At 42.2% G+C, this 19,665-nt stretch overlaps 1 protein-coding gene across 12 annotated transcripts in view; it reads right to left on the bottom strand.

Moving 5' to 3' along the window:
• Positions 1-19,665, bottom strand: part of gphn (gephyrin) — a 458,009-nt gene that overhangs the window by 228,804 nt on the left and 209,540 nt on the right. The window lies entirely within an intron of this gene.

The raw sequence follows: 19,665 nt of genomic DNA, 5'->3' as shown, positions 1-19,665 counted from the left end.
CCCATCCTACTCCTTCCAAAGTCCACAATTAGTTCCTTGATTTTGCTGGTGTTGAGGGCCAGGTTATTGTGCTGGCACCATATGGACAGTCGCTCGATCTCTCTTCTACACTCTGACTCATCCCCATCGGTGGGTGGCGCGACTCTCGTCAGCAGCGGCCTCTGCAGTCCGTCTGTGTTTTTATTATTTTTGGTCTCGTTTTTATGTAGTTTTTGTTATTTTGTTATTTTTTTTGTTGGGGTATGTGTGTGGGGGGGTGGAGGGGAGGGGGTAACTTTAAAATATTTCCCCTGCACGGGAGACCCGACCTTTTCTTTGTCGGGTCTCCATTGTCGTTGAGGCTGGGCAACGTGGAGCGGCCTCCAACAGGAACGACCTGGGGTTCCAGCTGCGGAGCTGCCGACTACTCACCGTCACGGGGCTGGCCGAGTCCGGAGCGGGTGGAGCTGTGGTGGAGCGCTGCTGCCACCCGACCTCCGGAGTTTTGGAGGCTGCAACTGCGGGTTTGGCGGACGGTGGCACCGGGAGCCCGCGGGTCCCTGCTGGGAGACCGCTTTTCGGGGCTTCCGCAGTGGCGACTTCTCCCGCCCGAGTTGCGGGGTTGAAGAGCACCTGGAGCGGGGCCTTACAGCACAGCCCCGCGTGGCTTGGAATGGCCGCGGGACTTTGCGAGCGCCCGCCGGGGGCTCTAACAACTAGACCCGGTGCACGACCTTGCATCACTTGGCGTGGCTTTAATGGCCGCGGGACAATCGCCATCGCCAGCCGGGGGCTTTGACTTTGACTCTGACTCTGACATCGGGGGGGAGAGTGCAGTGGAGAGATAAGTTTTTTTGCCTTCCATCACAGCGATGTGATGGATGTTTGTGTAAACTGTGTTGTGTCTCGGGTCTTTTTGTTTTGTAATGTATGGCTGCAGAAACGACATTTCGTTTGGACCTCAAGGGGTCCAAATGACAAATAAATAAATTGAATTGTATCAGTGATACGTCCCACAACAGTGTTGTCGTCAGCAAACTTGATGATGGAGTTCGCACTATGACCGGCTACGCAGTCATGAGCATAGAGTATAGCAGGGGGCTGAGCACGCAGCCTTGAGGTGCTCCCGTGCTGATTGTTATCGAGGCTGACACATTTCCACCAATACGAACAGACTGTGGTCTGTGAATGAAGAAGACGAGGATCCAATTGCAGAGGGATGCGCAGAGACCCATTTCTGCGAGTTTGGTAACCAGCTTGGAGAGGATGATTGTATTAAATGCAGAGCTGTAATCAATGAATAACAGCCTGACATATGAGTTTTTGTTGTCCAAGTAGTCCAGAGCGGAGTGGAGAGCCAGTGAGATCGCATCCACCGTTGATTTGTTGTGGAGGTAAGCGAACTGAAGTGGGTCCAGGTTTTTGTCGAGGTAGGAGTTGATTTGCGCCATGATCAACCTCTCAAAGCACTTCATCACCACAGACGTTAGTGCCACAGGTCGATAGTCATTGAGGCACGTCATCTTGCTCTTCTTGGGCACTGGTATAATTGATGCCCTTTTAAAGCAGGTGGGAACCTCAGACCTCAGAAGTGAGAGGTTGAAAATGTCCGTAAAAACTCCAGCCAGTTGGTCCGCACAGGTTTTTAGAACACGACCGGGTATACCATCAGGTCCAGGCGCTTAACGAGGGTTCACCCCTCTGAAGGATTTCCTGACGTCGGCCTCTGTGACTGAGACTGAAATACTATCACAGCGAATGGGGGCTCGGAAAGGCACATCAGTATTCTCCCTATCAAAGCGTACGTAAAACGCATTGAGCTCGTCAGGGAGTGATGTTTCGCCGAGATTCGAGCTGCCTCCCGATTTCGCCTTGTAGGAGGTGATTGCATTCAGGCCCGCCACAGTTGCCGAACATCTGTCTCATCCTCCAGTTTGGAGCAGAAGTCTCTTCTTTTGGCCTTTTTGATGGCCTTACCAAGGTCGTATCTGGACTTCTTGTAGACCACTGTGTCATCAGACATGAATGTCCGGTGTCTGGTCTTCAGAAGAGTGCAGGTCTCAAAGTTCATCCAAGGTTTCTGATTGGGAAACACTCGGAAGGTTTTTGTAGGGATGCAGTCCTCCACACATTTCTTTATGAAGTCTGTAACGACTGTGGCGTATTCGTTCAAGTCCATTGCCGAGTCCTTGAACATTGCCCAGTCTACAGACTCCAAACAGTCCTGGAGTTGTTCCTCTCCTCCCCCCTCCCCCCCCCCCCCCCCCCCCGACCAGCTCTGTACTGTTCTCATCTCTGGGGGTGCGCTCTTTAATTGTGCCCGTAGGCAGGAAGAAGCAGCACCGCGGTATGGTCGTATTTATCAAAGTGAGGGCGAGGGATAGAGCGATAGGCATTCTTGATGGTGGTGTAGCAGTGGTCGAGTTTGGTCCTCTGGTGCAGCAGGAGACACGTTGGTGGAAGTTAGGGAGTGATTTCTTTAGGTTTGCCTTATTGAAGTCCCCAGCAATGGTGGTAAATGCCTCAGGGTAAGACGTCTGGTGTTTGTTGACCACGGCGTGCAGCTCCTGCAGTGCCAGACGGACGTCTGCCTGGGGTGGGATGTAGACCGCGGTCAGGATGATGGAGGTGAATTCCCTTGGGATGTAGAAGGGGCGGCACTTCACCGCCAGATGTTCGAGGTGTGGAGAGCAGGAGTTGGACAGGACTGCCACGTCTGAGCACCACGCAGAGTTGACCATGAGGCAGACGCCCCCTCCTCTCCCTTTCCAAGATGCCAGTGTACGATCCAGTGTACGGTGGATGGAGAACCCTTCAGGCTGGACCGCTGAGCCTGGGGAGCTGGGGTCCTCCACTTTATTTTCAAGGGACTGTACATTGGCCAGTAGGATAGTAGGGAGAAGTTCCCTGCGCTTCAGTCTGACCTGAAGTCCTGCCCATCGGCCACGTACTGTACTTGCTGTTTCTGCGAACCTGCGCTGGACCGGGGATTCCCTCACAGACGGCAGCTCCAGCTCCATAATGAACGGGGATACCTTCAAAGTCGGCAGCTCCAGCTCCGTTGTTCCTAGAAGATCCAGCTCGTTGGCTCTGGAGATCATCCCGGAGTTTCCAGGTACCGTACCTACGTTCCCCCGTCGGGTCGGGTGATTTCCAGCGAACATGGGAAAGTTTAAAGTCCGGGGCTCCCGCAGCTGCGGGAGATCGCGAAATCGCAAGAGCCTTCAGGTGCCCAAGCAACTTGTCCGAAACGGCACCGATTTCTGCCGTTTCCCTGATGCGGGTGAGTTGTTGGAAGTTGTAGGTGGACCTTTTATGTTCTGGTGCTTCACAAAAGTCGCCGCAGGTAGGAGCCATCTTGAGTTCACAAATTGAGTTCACAAATGTTCTTTTGTGGTTTCCGCTTCGCTATTGCACAAAAACTTAAGTGTTGAAAAGTTTCCTTCGATAAGTTGTTTAACTTGCAGCTTCCACTATTGACTAGATATCACCTAGGATCTTGTATTGCAGGAATTTTTAATTGGTGGACATGAACCAATCTCCATGCATTCCAGTGCAGCTCAGAGTTGACATTTTTAAACCAAAGGCACATGATTTATTGATGAGGGTCATCACCTCAGCTGCAGGAAAATTGAATGTGTTGAATATATTTTATGTTATTCTATTAAAAACAGTGCAATGCAGAAACTTTTAATTTCATATATACCGCATTGTGGAGAAAAATGCAATTTATATTTATATTCAATATAAAATAAAATATTTAATGTGCATACAAATATTGTAATTTCATGTGATTCGTGAGCATTAGGTATGGTGACACTGGAAGACTTTGCAGCAAAATGTACTTCTCCAATGTTATATTCATTGTAAAAAGCAATTGGATTTAAAGCATAAAATAATATTTTTTTCAACTGACTGCATGCATCTGTAATATAGTTATTGGCTCTATGCCCATTTCGTGACATTCTTGTATTGAAATAAAGCAAGCAGAGAGATTTATCATGAATGTGATAAGAACTCCATAAAATTAATAGCAAGAAAACCCTTGAACTGGTCTCCTTCCCTTCTCGACTGACCTGGAATGATTTTTTTTTTAAAGTGTTCCCTACTGTTTTAACAAAGTTTCTCTAAATATACCACGTCAGAAGAAATATGTAACATACAACATAGAAAGGTACAGCACAGGAACGGGGCTTGCAGCCCACAATGTCTATGGCTGAGTTAAACTGATCTCATCTGCTTTACATGATCCATATCCGCCTATTCTTTGCATGTGCCTATCTAAAAGCCTCCTAAATGCCACTATCGTAGCAAGGTAGGAAATGTCATCACCTTAGTTTAGAACTAAGACCTGACGTTTTTGAGTCATGGACCTGCTTTATATTATGTGCACAGAATTATTTCCCTGCTGGCGACTTACCTTAAATATTTTAGTAAAGTCAGCGATTCACGCCTTGGGGTCTTATGCTGGGAAAAATGTTGACTTTCAAAAGAAGTCAATCAAAAATTTCCTGAGGCTAACAGGTTTTCCTATAAAATGGATGAATATTTTGATGAGCTCTGCAGTTCATTTACAAGAATCGTGCTATCATTTGTACTCTGTTACGTGTTCTTTTTGGTTGCTGCTCTTGTAATATAAGGACAAAGGAATTCAAAATTGCCTGCTCCATTATTCATCAGGTTCATGGCTGATCTTCTACCTCTACATCATTTTTCCGCTCAAGCCTTATACAGTAGTTCTTGATTCCTTTAATGTTCAGAAATCTATCTCCCCTTGTTCTGAATGAACAAAATGATTGAGTATCCACAAGAATCCTGAGCAGAGAATTCCAAAGATTCACCAGCCTTTGAATGAAGAAATGTCTCCTCTTTTCAGTTCTGAATGGCCTACCCACACCTGTATCCACCCTGTCAGAAAGCTGTACAGCTCGGCACCAGCCCTTTGGACATGAAGTCTGTGCTTACCTTTTTGCTCATTTACACTCATCCCATTTGCCTGCATTAGGTCTGTATCCATTAATGCTGTGCCTACTTAAGGACCTGTCCAAATGCCTCTCAAATGTAGGAATTGCACCCGTTTCCACCCCCTCCTCTGGCAGCATGTTCCAGATAAAAGCAACTCTCAATGCAAAGGACATATTTTCAGATTCCCTTTCAAGGCAGCACCCGGATTCAATCCTGACCTTGGGTGCTGGAGTTTGTACCTTCTCCCTGTGACCGTATCAGTTTCTTCCATGTGCTTTGGTTTCCTCCCACATCCTGAACACGTGTTGGCTTGTAGGTTAAGTGGCCTCTGTACCATTGCACCTCTTGTGTTGGGACTGGATGAGAAGTTTGATAACCTATAACTAGTGTGAACGGGTGTTTGGTTCAACAGGGATTTGGTAGGCAAAGGGCCTGTTTCCATGTTGTATTTCTAAACTAAACTGAACTAAAACTCCTTTCTCATAAACCTAAGACCTCTTATGTATTATACCAAACCATGACAAAAAGATTTGACTATCAACACGATTTATGCTTCTCATAATCCTATATACTTCTATTAAGTCACTCTTCAGCCACCTTTACTTCAGGTAAACCAAGTTTGGCTTATCCCATCTCTCCCCATAAATAACATCCTCCAATTCAGGTAACACCCTGATGAATCTCTGATGCTACCACATCTTTCCCACAGCTTGGTGGCCTAGTCAGTGTATTGTAAAGTTGCAATTTAATTCCTCAACTTTTACATTCTATGCCACAGCCTAGGAAGGCAAGGATGTCATATGTCTTCTTCGCCACCCTGTCTACTTATGTTGTCACTTTCAGGGAACTGTACTTGGACCTCTGGGACTTTCCATTCATCAACATTCTTTAGTGCCATGTCATTTACAAAGCGGGGCCGGCAACAGATGGCCTCAAGAAGGGAGAAGTCCATACTGGCCTTCTCAATCTTTCAGTCTGAAGAAGGGTACCAACTGGAAACATCACCTATTCCTTTTCTCCAGAGATGCTGCGTGACTCGCTGAGTTACTCCTGCATTTTGTCTGTCTCTTTCAAAGATGATGTTTTACACCTGAGTATCCACTCCCATTCTGTTTTCACATGGTCTTTTCTCATGCTATCAAATTCAGCCTCTCCCTAAGTTACTTAACTCGAGGACCAAACTTATTCCTTCCCATAACTGCCTTGAAAATTACAGAATTATTATCACTGTTTTCAAAGTGTTCTCCAACTACATTTCCACCACCTGCCCAGTTTCATTTCCAAATTAATTGTCCAAATTAATAATTTACACAGTTCACGACAGAAAGTGAGCTTCAAGTAATTAAGGCTTAGGGACAGGTACCAAAGCTGTTGAACTCCAAAAATAAATCATTTTTTACAGCTCTGAATTGCTTTTCACTGTCAGACCAGGTTGTTCTACCCAGGGATTGGAGTTGGTGACTCCTTTCCCTCATTCATTTACTGTACACTGAGTAAATACCTACGGGGCAAAATGCCCACTTTCCCTCACGCAGCTCTCACTCATCACAATATCAAAAATCTCTTATGATGTGTGTGTCATGAGTGGACAGTTATGGGATGTCAGGTTTGCACTGAGAATCAGAGATGTGGATAGCAATTCACAATTCAATATCCTGACAGAGAGGATACTGCAATGTATTTTCTAGAACACAATCAGTGCAGCATATAGTCACTATAAAAGAGACAAGGGTGTGACGATCAATAGCAATAGTGGAAGACAAAGAAAATTGCTTGTTTACTCGTACAAAGTGGACAAATATGATGGAAACAATTAAATGTATGAGCAATTAAGAGGGGTTTGGTGGTGAGATACATCATGACCCCATGTAGCAAGAGGTGGAAAAAAGGCTTCAAGAATGGGAGATTGGTGCACCGTGATTTTATATAAATTCATCCAAACTTTCATTTTTTAATAAAAACTGGTAGTAGGTTCTATTACAAACACCCTACTCTTCCACACTGCTGAGCCTTTGCAATTCAAAATAATTATATGTAACGAAAATATACAAACTCACAATTACTGGCAGCATTTTATGATCCCACCATCCTTACCTCTTGCATATTCCTTCAGTCATCAGACGGATTTACGGTGGCAATGACTTTCCAAGATTTCACACACTGAAGTCACAATATCTGCTTATTTTCCCCAATCTTGTTGATATTATTTTAGTTTAGAGATGCAGCGTGGAATCAGGCCTTTCGGCCCACTGAGTCCATGATGACCAATGATTACCCATACACTATGTTCTATACTACACACTGGGGTCAATTCACAGAAGCCAATTACACTACAAACTTGCACGTCTTTGGAATGTTAGAGGAAACCGGAGCACTCGGATAAAACCCACAGGGTGACAGAGAGAACGTACAAGCTCTGTACCCATAGTCATGATCGAACTCGGGTCTCTGGCATTGTAATACAGCAACTCTACTGCTGTGCCACTCCATATGAACGAGGTAAGTAAAGTGCCCAGAAAACACAGCAGATCATAGTGAAAGTCCAAACCTAACATTAGTTTTCAGGTGAAGTAAAGAAGGGATTATTAGGCAATTGCATGCACGGGCTTTCAAAAGCTGAAGAACTACCAAATAATAGACAGTGAAATTCAAAGTTATGGGATTAAAGGGGCAGAGGTGGTGTATGTGCCAAATTGCCTACCATTTTTTTCCCTTCAGGATGAAGGAAAGAATGTAATTTTATGCACTGGATATAACTAGATCATTGCTATCTTTTGCCGTACATCAGTGAACTGGATATAGACATGGAGAACTTGTGCAAAGTTCATGATGGAATGAAACTCAGAAAGGTAGTACGCAGCAAAGTAACAAATAAGGAACATTTCAGGAGGACGTCAACAGACAAGTGAAATGGTTGGAGACATATTGCAAAAAAAACTGTTGAGGGTGGTGCACATGGGAAGGAAGAATGAAGAAAGATGAAGATTGGCACAATTTCAAACTGACGCAGTGTTTCCAATTTGAAGGAAATTACCCGAAATTCGGGAAATTCTGGTTGTCTTCGGGTAATTTTAGGGAAATAAAATAATTTCGGGAAATTTCCGCATCCGGCCCATGTGATGATTTGGGGAAAAAATATATATTTACGACCATCCGCGCCTGCGTAGTTGGGGGAGGCCCATCAGCCGCGTCACAATTGAAAATGGCGCCAGTGACGCGGTAGGGACGCAAAATGACTTTGTTTCCCCACGCGTGCGCAGTGGGCCCGGGCGGGATCAGATCACCATTTTCACTACATCGTCTCGGATCTGGGTGAGTGGGGCCATGGAATATTGCGTTGGGGGAGGGAGAGTCGGACACAATGGCTCCACGCTTGTTTTATATCAGGGCTGTTAAACTACCCGCGAAGGGGTCCAATCCGGCCAGCGGGATGACTTGAGAAAGAAAAGTGCCCGCTTCTCCGGGCCCGGGCTGCGGAGTCTGCCCGCCCGGTCCATTGCCTCCATCTGCGGCGTCGGAGCCTCGCCGCCGGTCAGCCTGGCGAGTCCGCTGACGGTGGTCCGGAGAGACCATTCTCCCGTCACTGGGCGGGAGCGGGAACGACTGACTCTGAACCCAGTCCTGGTAGTAGCCGTTTCTCATGGAATGTGTGAAACAGATCCAGCACAGATTCAGCAATCTTCTGGAACTGGATTTCCTGAGATGTCTAGACCCAGCAGTAGCATACAATCTGACTATACCACCCTTGGCACCATTGTACCAAAAACTGCCATACCTGAAGGAAGTTGCATCAGTTCAAGATGTTGCCACTGAATGGAGGACACACTCCATACACCCCACTTTGAATGGCAGTTTGTCAATACAGGAGTATTGGAGAGGAGTATTCACACAGAAAGATGCCTGTGGAAACCAAGTGCACCCAAATTTGAGCAAAATAATCAGTGCGTTGCTGTCATTTCCTTTCTCAAATGCTGCTATTGAAAGGGTTTTCAGCCAACTCAAACTGATAAAGGATGACCACAGGACAAATCTAAAACAAGAGGGCTTGTTAACTGCTGTTAACAAAACTAACATTTCAAAAGAAAGGACAACAGCAAGCTGCATAATTGGATCCTTGCAAGGACATGCTCAAACTACATGCCAGGATGCAGGCTAATGCAGCTAATGCAGAGGCATCTGAACTTTGCAGGAAATTCATGGCTGAGTTCTGCAAGTAAATTGTTGTTATGAAATGTATTATTATTTTCAGTTCATCTTTCATACAATCCAAAGTTAGTTTCCCTGTACATGTACTGTACGGTAGCTGCATGTTGCATAAAGTCTCAACCAAAGACCAGTAAAGAGACCGAAGTGAACATAGTCAATTGGTGTATTGAGTTATTTGTGACACTGTATTCCAGGCACACACTGCACTGAACACATAATATGCATACCATGCAGGCTAGGCTACATCATATATGTGCACAGTGCATAATGCCTTGCATAACATTGTACAAGTAAGTAACAGAAGCAGGCTGATACGGTGTAATTACATAGATCTGTTTTGCTTTGTTCTTCTTTGTGTTGTTAACGTGTGCCCGCGAAAGAAAAACAACAACAACAAATAGCACGCACGAAGCATTTTTGAAAATTTCAGGAAATACCATAAAATTCCAGGAAATTTGGGATTCTATTTCAAGGAAAAAAATATTAAGGTGTGGAAGCACTGAACTGATGGCAAGAGACCTTGGTGTTTGCATTCAGAAGCCTTGGAAAGTTGCGCATAAATCGAGAATGCAATTATGAAATCATACAGAGCTTGGACTTTATTAATAGATACATTTATACAAAGTGAAAACCTTTACTCTATATCTTTACAAATTGCCACAATCCATTTAAGAGGCTTCTAGTTCTGGTGATCACAGGAAGAATGCTTGAGAGGATGCTGCAAGTACAAGACTAGTGCCGAAGATGAAAAGCTTGTAACATAGACAGACCAGAGGAATGCGTGAAGGAGAGATTCAACACAGATAGTCAAAATTGCAAAGAATTTTCATAAATCGGAAATAAGCTGTTTATATTGGCACAGATTTGAAATAAGAAAATTACACGGCAAAGAAGAAAAAAGAAGAGATACAAAATGCTGGAGTAACTCAGTGGTCAGGCAGCATCTCTGGAAGACATATATAGGAGATGTTTTCAGTCCAATTGTAATGGGTGAGAGAAAGCTGAGAAAATAGGTGAGGGTGGGACCAGCCCTGACAAGTGATAGGTGGATCTAGGTAAGTGGGCGGGGAGGGGACGTGATTTCCAGATGAGTGGACAAAGGCCAGTGATGAAAAGAAGACAAAAGGCTGTGAGAAGGAAGAGAATAGGTATAAATTGCAGTAGAGCAAGGAATATAGGTGGGGAACAGGGACAGGGGACGGGTGAAAGCGGAAAGAGGATAGGAGGCAGGGGACAGGGGAAAGAAAGGGGCAAGGGGAAAGAATGGGGGCAAGTGAAAGGAAAGGGGGGAGAAAAAAGAGGCAAGGGGAAAATGGAAAGGGGGGCAGGTTAGTTGGGGAAATGGCTATGCATCTAGGCAGGTCACAGGGAAGATGAGGTGGTGGGGGGGGGTGGTAGGGGTGGAGCAGGTGAGTTGTAATCCAAATTTGGAGAATTCAATGTTCATACCGTTGGGTTGTGTTAGGTTAGGTTGAGTTGGGGTGGGGGGGCTGGAGGAACTGTACCTCATATTCCACTTGGGTAGCTTCCAACCCAACTGTATGCACACTGAATTCTCCAATTTTAGGTAAACCCCTACTAATTCTGAAGGAATATGGAACAATGGCAGTATCACATGAGGCTTTCTGTCCACCATAATGTCCTTGAATGAGAAAACAGGCTTGAGGGACATTGCCAATGCCCTATCATCTTGATAATTTTGTTATTCATTCAAAGTAAGACCTTCCTTTTCCAGCCGAATGAGGATTTGCCAGATCCTGAAATTCCTAAGAAGTCAATCATAATTTCTGAAGTAATGCAGTAATCCACGGTCTTATTGTTTGGAAAACCCAATTGTTCAGCGTCTGGCTCACCTGAATTTATATTTGTACCTTTAAACCATCAGGGGTCCATTTCCCATGCTCCCTTCAATCTCACTTTGGGCCCCATTCCCAAGGTTCTGTTAAACTCAGTGAGCTCCATTCCTGCACTCCTTTTGAACTAACTCATAATCTCCTTTTAAACTCCTTTGTTCTGCAACACTCAACAAGGTCTCATTCCCACATTCTTTCTACACTCATTGAGGCGCAGCTTCACACAATCCATTCAAATTCATTCTGGTTTACAAAAATTAAGTATAATTGTGGCAGTCATCAACATTTCAAAAAACATGTTAAACCCCAAGAGAATCAGCATTAGGGTTGTGCAGAAGCCTATTAATGTGGAAGCAAAATTATCTTCCCTTTTTTGGTCTTTAGATGGAAGCATTAATAGCTTTGTGGAAATGGTGAAAAGCAGCTCAATTATGAAACTTTAATAAACTTAATTCTGCGAAGGCAAATGTATTTTCGGCAAAATATGGTCTTACTTAACAGTAAGTGTTTCATTCATTATATTCTGGTGAAACCCGGCAGAAAAATATGCAATATACTGACAGCAGTATTTCTCAATGTTCCAAGAGCTGCCGAGATTTAGTTCTGTCATTAATTTGCACCTATTTATTTTTTTAAATTGATAAATAACTTAATTGTGTCAATTTTCCACCTTATTCCTTAATTTCCAGTGCTAGTCAGGGCAGCCAGTATTTCTGCCAAAGTGAACAAAGGTTGCCAAAACATATTTGTATTTTTTAAATACTCAATCAAAAATGTTGCTAACTCAGTGTAAATTGCCAACTCATTGTTCTGAAAATGGAGATCAGAAATGTCATTATCTAAGGTAAGCCATGTGCACTTAAGTAATTTATGAGATGTTTATTACATTCACTCGAGAGAAAACATTGTGCAGCTGGAGTATCATGTCCAATTCAGTACACCATACACTAGGAAGGATGGCAAGGTCTTACGATACAATATGATAGAACTTTATTTGTACCAGGAGGGAAATTGGTCTGCCAACAGTCATAAAACACAACAAGATACATGAAACACAAAATCAAAGTGCCGAGTGGAAAGTCCAGGATTGGGGATGTGCAAAGATTTTGGGGGGGGGGGCGGGGGGGGGGGAAGGGGAGTCAGTCTACCCCACGACAGAAGGGGGAAGGAGTTGTACAGTTTGATAGCCACAGGGAAAAAGGATCTTCTGCAGTGTTCTGTGCTGCATCTTGGTAGAACCAGTCTGTTGCTGCAGGTGCAGGTTGTTGAAGGTTTACCAGTATGTCATGGAGGGGATGAGCTGTATTGTCCAAGATGCTCTGCAGTTTGAGGAGCATCCTTCCCTTCAAGACCACCTCTCATGAATCCAACTCCACACCCAGGATAGAACCAGCCTTCCTGATGAGCTTGTTAATTCTGTTGCCAAACGGCCTTCGCCCTGCTGCCCCAGCACACGACAGTGAAGAAGATGGCACTGGCCACCATCGATTGATTGAACATCTGCAGCATCTTACTGCAGACGTTGAAAGAGCGGAGCCTCCTCAGAAAGTACAGATGGCTCTGTCCCTTCTTTTACAGTGCCTCAGTGTTCCTGGACCAGTCCAGTTTACTGTCCAGGTAAACTCCAAGGTACTTGAATGGATTGGTAAACTGCACATCCACACCCTTGTTGGAAACAGGGCACAGGGGTATTCCTCCCCTCCTAAATTCCACCACTAACTCAGTCTTGTCGGTGTTGAGCTGCACGTAACTCAGCACGCACCACTCAACAAAGTTGTTGACTACAGCTCTGTATTTAGCTACCCTCCTCTCACTGATGAGCCAACATTTGCAGAGTCATCTGAAAACTTCTGCAGGTGGCAGGAGTCAGAGTTGTATCTGAAGTCCGAGGTGTAGATGGTGAATAGGAAGGGAGAGAGGACCGTCCCTTGTGGGGCCCGTGTTGCTTACTACCATGTCTGTAGCCTGACATACTGTGGTCAGCCAGTCAGGTAGTTGGTGATCTCGGACATCAATGAAGCATCCACCTGCATCTTTGTCAATTTGCTCCCTTGCAGTGCAGGTCGGAAGGTGTTAAAAGCACTGGAGAACATTACTCTCACGGTGTTTCCCGGCTTATCCAGATAAGCATTGGAACGATGGAGCAGGTGGATGATGGCGTCCTCCACCCCAACCATTGTTTGGTAAGAGAACTGCAGGGGGTCCAGGTAGGGGTTCAAACAGGAGTCGCAGGTGAGTGATCACCAGCCTCTCCATGGACTTCATGATGTCTTACATTGTCTTAGATTCGGAGTAGAGATGATTTACGGTATTAATATTGAAGGATCAGTTATGTGGAGAGGACAGAGCTGGAATTGTTCACTTTACAGGGCAAAAGCCAAAGGGAAGATTTAATGAGTGATCAAAATTATGAAGTGGTTTGACAAAGCAATAAGTTATTTTTAATGTCAGCTGCATCAGTAACCGGGGTAGAGATCTCACATAATTGGCAATAGAGAGCAGTATTTTTAACAGTGAGTTTTTGTGATGTGCTTTATAGGATGGGAGCGACAGATCCAAAAATAATTTTCAAAATGGGGTATTGCTACATTCTTGAAAGATAATCATCGATAGGGCAATTGAGGAAAATAAACACATTTTGGGGTCTAATTTTGGGGATTGTCTTCCATGCCTTAGATTTTATGAATTTCATGTTCTTTCACCCCTACTGTGCTGTTCAAACCAAATTATTTATTCTTCAGGTTGTCATGTATCAAAGTACTTTAGAAAATAATGCGAGACTCTCTCTAGTTGCGGCATGCTGTGAGGTTATACATCGTTTGCTCCCTTAACTTTTAACTCCTTGCTTACCACTCTTTCAATCTTACTTGTTATTACTTGATTTCAAGACACGGTTTAACCTTTTTTAAAGTGTTGATAACACTTTTATAAGTTTCAACCGTGTAAAGGTTGGAGGCAAGAGCAAAAAAAAATTCTCCAAGGAAGGAGCGTGGTGAAGGCGCAGCTTCTGACTCCAGTACCTTAGAAGCAATATCGAAAATGAACGGAGAAATGAACACAAGATTCTGCGGTTTGGAAGAAATGATGAAAGGAATTTCGAGCAAATTGAAGGAAGTTCAAGAAGCTGATTATGATACAAGAAGAATCTCGTAAACAGAAGGAACAAATTGATAACTTGCGAATCTTGGGTCAGGAAAGAGATTTGAAGATTGAAACACTGGAACAGAAAATGACTGAAAATACTCGGGCACTAAAGCAATACAAGACTCAAAATATGGATCTGGAAAACAGAAGCCGTCGACTGAATCTGTGAATTGTTGGTTTGCCTGAAGGTCATGAAGGGGACAATGTTATAAAATATGTCTCTAAAATAATAAAGGAGACTTTCAACATCGAGCAGTATGAAAATCTTCCAATATTGGATAACGCGCACAGGGTCGGGAAGAAAACTGGTCTCAAAGATAAACAGAGACATCTGATTGTTCGGTTTCTCTTTCTGCAGATGAAGGAGAATATCCTCCGAGCAGCAAAAAAGTTGGGCATGGTTGAATTTGAAGGATGCAAGTTTCAGTTTGTTCCTGATTACAGCTGTGAGCTTATGGGATTGAGAATGCCTTTCCATAATGTAATGTCTGATTTGTTTAAGAAACAGCTGCGCCCTGCCTTGCTCTACCCAGCTAGACTGCGTATACGACTCCCTAATGGTAACAGCCGATTTTTTAACAATCCGCAAGAAGCTTCCAGCTTTCTGGAGGCTAATGGGGGTGAAGCCGCGACGGGGAGTTACTGATAGCCGACTGAGTTACAATTGGAGATTTATTGTTCCTATTTTGACAATATATCGTTCTGTAAATGATTAAGAATTTAATCAGATGATTTATTTTCCAATTACTTTGTCGAATTTTAGTATGATGACATCAAACCATAACTTTTACGTTCTCTAAGACTGTTAATTTAATGTAATGGTATTATATATTAACTTTTAAGATCTTCTTTGTAAGCTCTTCCACTTTTAAAATGTCCTCCGAAGGATTTCCCCCCCTGTCTTTAGACAAACAAGGTGAAGCAGTTCTTGTTTTTCACAGTTTGCACGTACTTTTTAACCATAATATTAATTTGTTTTGGCTATTGAGGGGTAAATATACCTTTTTTTGACGTTTGGAGCTGTCATTAGAAGAGATGGGGGGTAGGGGAGGGGTTAGGTAGCGTACCGATTGTCTACTGGTCAGTTTCGGGCTTTGCATGGGTGGGGGGGGGGGGACAACTTTTGCTTTTAGTTTAGTATTTTCTATCTGGGCACAATTTGTACTACAAAAATATCGTCACTTCTGGCTCCGCCTTAGATTTTTCTCCTTCCAGTATTGCTATGGTCTACGAAATTAACTCTTTACATTCCACATGATTTTTACAAACAATATGGATAAAGTTATTAACTTCCTTTCATGGAATGTTAATGGTCTGAACCATCCCATTAAGAGGAATTTTTTTTTTTTTTAAGTTCTTCGTAGACTAAATGCTCAGATTATCTTTGTTCAGGAAACTCATGTAAGGAAAGATGACAATCAACGATTCTTTAAGTTTTGGAGAGGACAGCAGTTTCATTCAAATTCACAGGCGAAAGTGAGAGGAGTCTCTTTTTATTGACTCCTCAATCTCGTTTGTTCATTATGAAACAATTTCTGATCCATATGGTAGATTTTTGATGATCACTGGTGTTCTTCATAACCAAAAAGTTGTTATGGTGAATGTTTATGCACCTAATATTGATCACCCTGAGTTTTTTGAACAATTAATCGCATCCTTTCCTAATTTAAATGAACATCTTTTGATAATGGGTGGATATTTTAACTGTTGTTTGAACCCCTCGATGGACAGATCTGCATCTGATCAGGCGCTTCCAAATAAATCCGCTAGTTTTATCAATTCTTTTTTACTTGACTCTGGAATGTTAGAAGTCTGGAGATTCCTACACCCAAATGACAAAGAATTTTCTTTTTTTTCTCATGTATATCATAGTTATTCTAGGATTGATATTTATAATAGATTATCGGCTAGTTTCATTGGTCACTGCATGTGAGTATGATGCAATTGCTATTTCTGATCATGCACCATTGAAACTATCAATCAAACTACCTGATTCCAAGTTTAGTGCTAAACAATGGCCATTTAATGCTACTTTGCTTCAAGATCTAAATGTTGTTAATTTTATTAAAGATCAGATTGCCTTCTTCTTCTTAACAAACTCTACTGAAGAAATATCCAATGGTGTAGTCTGGGATGCTTTTAAGGCATATATTCGTTGGCAAATTATTTCATACTCCGAGGGATTAAAAAACTAACTAAAAATGAAATAGGTATATTGGCTGATGAGAATAAAGAAATTGATAACAAATATTCAAAAGCTTCTAGTTTAGAGCTCTATAAGAATAGTTGAACTTCAAATGACACAATTTGTTATTAGTATCACTGATTGAGAATCAGCTACTTAAAACCAAAAGTCAATTTTATATACATGGTGATGAATCTGGCAAATTACTTGCCAATCAGTTGAAACCTGTGTCAGCCAAATGTCAGATTATTAAAGTGAGTAAACGGGATGGTACATTGACTAGATCATGATGAAATTAATAAATCCTTTCAGGAATTTTATACCTCCCTATACCAATCAGAATTTCCTACTGATTCCAATATAATGCATGAGTTTTTAAAGAAACTGAACTTGCCAAATTTACCACATAATGAGTCTCTGTTGGTAGATGAACCCATCACGGAGGAAGAAATACAGAAAGCAATCCCTTCGATGAATTCTAGTAAAGCTCCCAGTTTACATGGGTTTACAGTATTTTAAAAGTATTTTTCAAGTTTACTGTCCCCCTGGCTATGCAAGGTTTTTAAAGAAGCCTTTATAATGAATATACCACAATCCTTTTATGAAGCATCTATTTCTTTAATTCTTAAAAAAGATAAAGACCCTACTGAAGTGACATCATATAGACCTATATCACCGTTAAATGTAGATTCCAAAATTCTTTCAAAAATATTAGCTATGAGATTGGCAAATATTTTACCGCAAATTATTTCTGAAGATCAACAGTTTTATTAAAATTCGTTACTCATACTTTAACGTTTGGAGATTAATGAATATTGCATATACAGCGTCAAATAAAACTCCAGAATGTGTCATTTCACTTGATGCCGAGAAGGCATTTCATAGAATAGTATGGGAATACTTATTCAATACACTTGAAAAATTTAAGATTGGTCCAAAATTTATCTCTTGGATCAAGCTGATATATCATATACCGCAAGCTTCTGTATTTACCAATAATCAGAGATCCCCTTTTTTCAGGCTCTTTCGAGGTACTAGACAGATCTGTCCTTTAAGCCCTTTATTGTTTAATTTCGCTTGGGAACCTTTGGGCACAGCTATTAGGGAATTCCCTAATATTTTTGGTATAGTTCATGAGAATAAGACACATAAGCTATCTCTTTATGCAGATGATCTGTTATTATTTATCTCTAACCCAGAGAAATCTATTCCTGCAATAGTAGCACTACTGGTTATAAACTAAATCTTAGTAAGAGTGAGCTTTTTCCATTAAACAAACAAATTTTGAATTATGGCCAGTGTGGCGTCCTAAACACGGGCCACTCATGCTCGAACCCTCGTCAGGAGATACAAGGGCGGGCACGTGACGTCATGGGCTAGAGGGAGTGTCCTGGTACTAAAGGTCTCTCACCGCGAGACCTTGAGGAGTCGACAGGTAGCTGAGCCCGAGATAACAACCTCGCTCAGCTACAGCAACATTGTATTATAGTTAGCGCACCACCTAACGTGTCACCACTGAATAAATGACTCTTTGAACCGGCCTGACGTCTCACCTTTATTCACCACGTATGGTGCCGCTACACTGGTGAGCCCCGACTGTCCGAATTGAAATTTGGACTCTCCTGAAGCACGCAGCCTCGGGAGACCTGATCACAGACATTTTTTGAAGGCTACTCTACCCTCTTTTCCGTTACCACATCAAACCAAAATCTTGGAAAAATGTTACATTTGAACCCTTATCAGAAAGGTTTAATAACGACTATTTATGAGTTGATTTTGAAATTACAAATAGATACATTTGATAAAATTAAGAATGACAGGGAAAGTGAACTTCAAATTTCTCTACCTATAGAGAAATGGGAGAGGATTCTCCAATTAGTTAATACTTCTTCAATGTGTGCAAGACACGCTCTGATACAATTCAAGGTGGTTCACAGAGCTCATACGTCAAAAGATAAGTTAGCTCGTTTTTGTGGCCATATAAATCCTACCTGTGACAGATGTAATTCTGAAGTGGCCTCACTGACCCATGTGTTTTGGTCCTGCCCACTTTTGGAAAAATATTGGAAATAGATTTTTGATACTATTTCTGTAGTTTTAGGTATTGATTTACAGCCTCATCCTATTACTGCAATTTTTGGCCTACCAATGTTAGATTCTACTCATCTGTCCCGTTCCGCCCATCGGCTGATTGCTTTTACTACATTCATTGCCAGAAGATCTATTTGATTTAAATGGAAAGGCTCTAATCCTCTTACCACACTCCATTGGTACTCTGAAACGATATCATGTTTAAACTTAAAAACAATTAGGAGTGACATTGTTGAACCCTTGGTTAAATTCGATAGGACTTGGGGAAGCTTTATTCAACATTTTCACACAATATAAATTGTCCCCTCTCCAACCGTTATAATAATTATTTTACCTTCATACGGTGGAACGGACTTGACGACAAACAGGGACTTAAATTGTTGAAATTCTTTGCAGCCCACATTTTGTTTTGCTTTTTATTGTTTAGGGGATTTTGGTTTTCTCTTTTTTCTCTCTTTTTATTTTTTTTTATTTTTATCTTTTTGTTTTTATATAGACAAGTTCTCTTTTAAACACTTAACTATATTTACATAGACACCGGGAGATCTATACTCAATGTATATTTTGACACTGGGCATACTTAGGTTATACTTGTTATTAATGTAATCCCGGTCCCTATGTATCAATATCACTGTTATGTTTATCATTATTTTTTTTTTTTTTTGCTTTTGAAAAAAAATTAATAAAAAGATGTTAAAAGAAAGAAAAGAATGCAATAATTAACATCAGCATCAAAGATGAGCGAGTTATCAATCATAGATTCTTGATTAGTAAAGGCATCAAAGATTACAGGGAGAAGGCATGAGAATAGGGTTGAGAGGGAAAGATAGATCAGCCATGATTGAATGACAGTAGACTCAATGGGCCCAATGACCCAATTCTGCTCCTATGACTTGAAAACTCATAAACCTATGAATCATATTGACTATGTTATCTTTTGATAAAATAATGTCTTCACAATCAGATATGATATCTGCTAATATTGCAGCAATTGGTATCAAACAGCAGAGTGCACGTCTAAGAATGACAGCTAGTAAATTTCTTATTGAAACATAGAAAATAGGTGCAGGAGGAGGCCATTCGGCCCTTCGAGCCAGCACCGCCATTCATTGTGATCATGGCTGATCGTCCCCAATCAATAACCCGTGCCTGCCCTCCCCATATCCCTTGATTCCACTAGCCCCTAGAGCTCTATCTAACTCTTTCTTAAATCCATCCAGTGACTTGGCCTCCACTGCCCTC

The sequence above is a fragment of the Amblyraja radiata genome, chromosome 9 (assembly GCF_010909765.2).
Source record: "Amblyraja radiata isolate CabotCenter1 chromosome 9, sAmbRad1.1.pri, whole genome shotgun sequence".
NCBI lineage: Eukaryota > Metazoa > Chordata > Chondrichthyes > Rajiformes > Rajidae > Amblyraja > Amblyraja radiata.
Note: the sequence above shows the minus strand (reverse complement) of the source record. Positions and strands in the feature narration are given on the sequence as shown.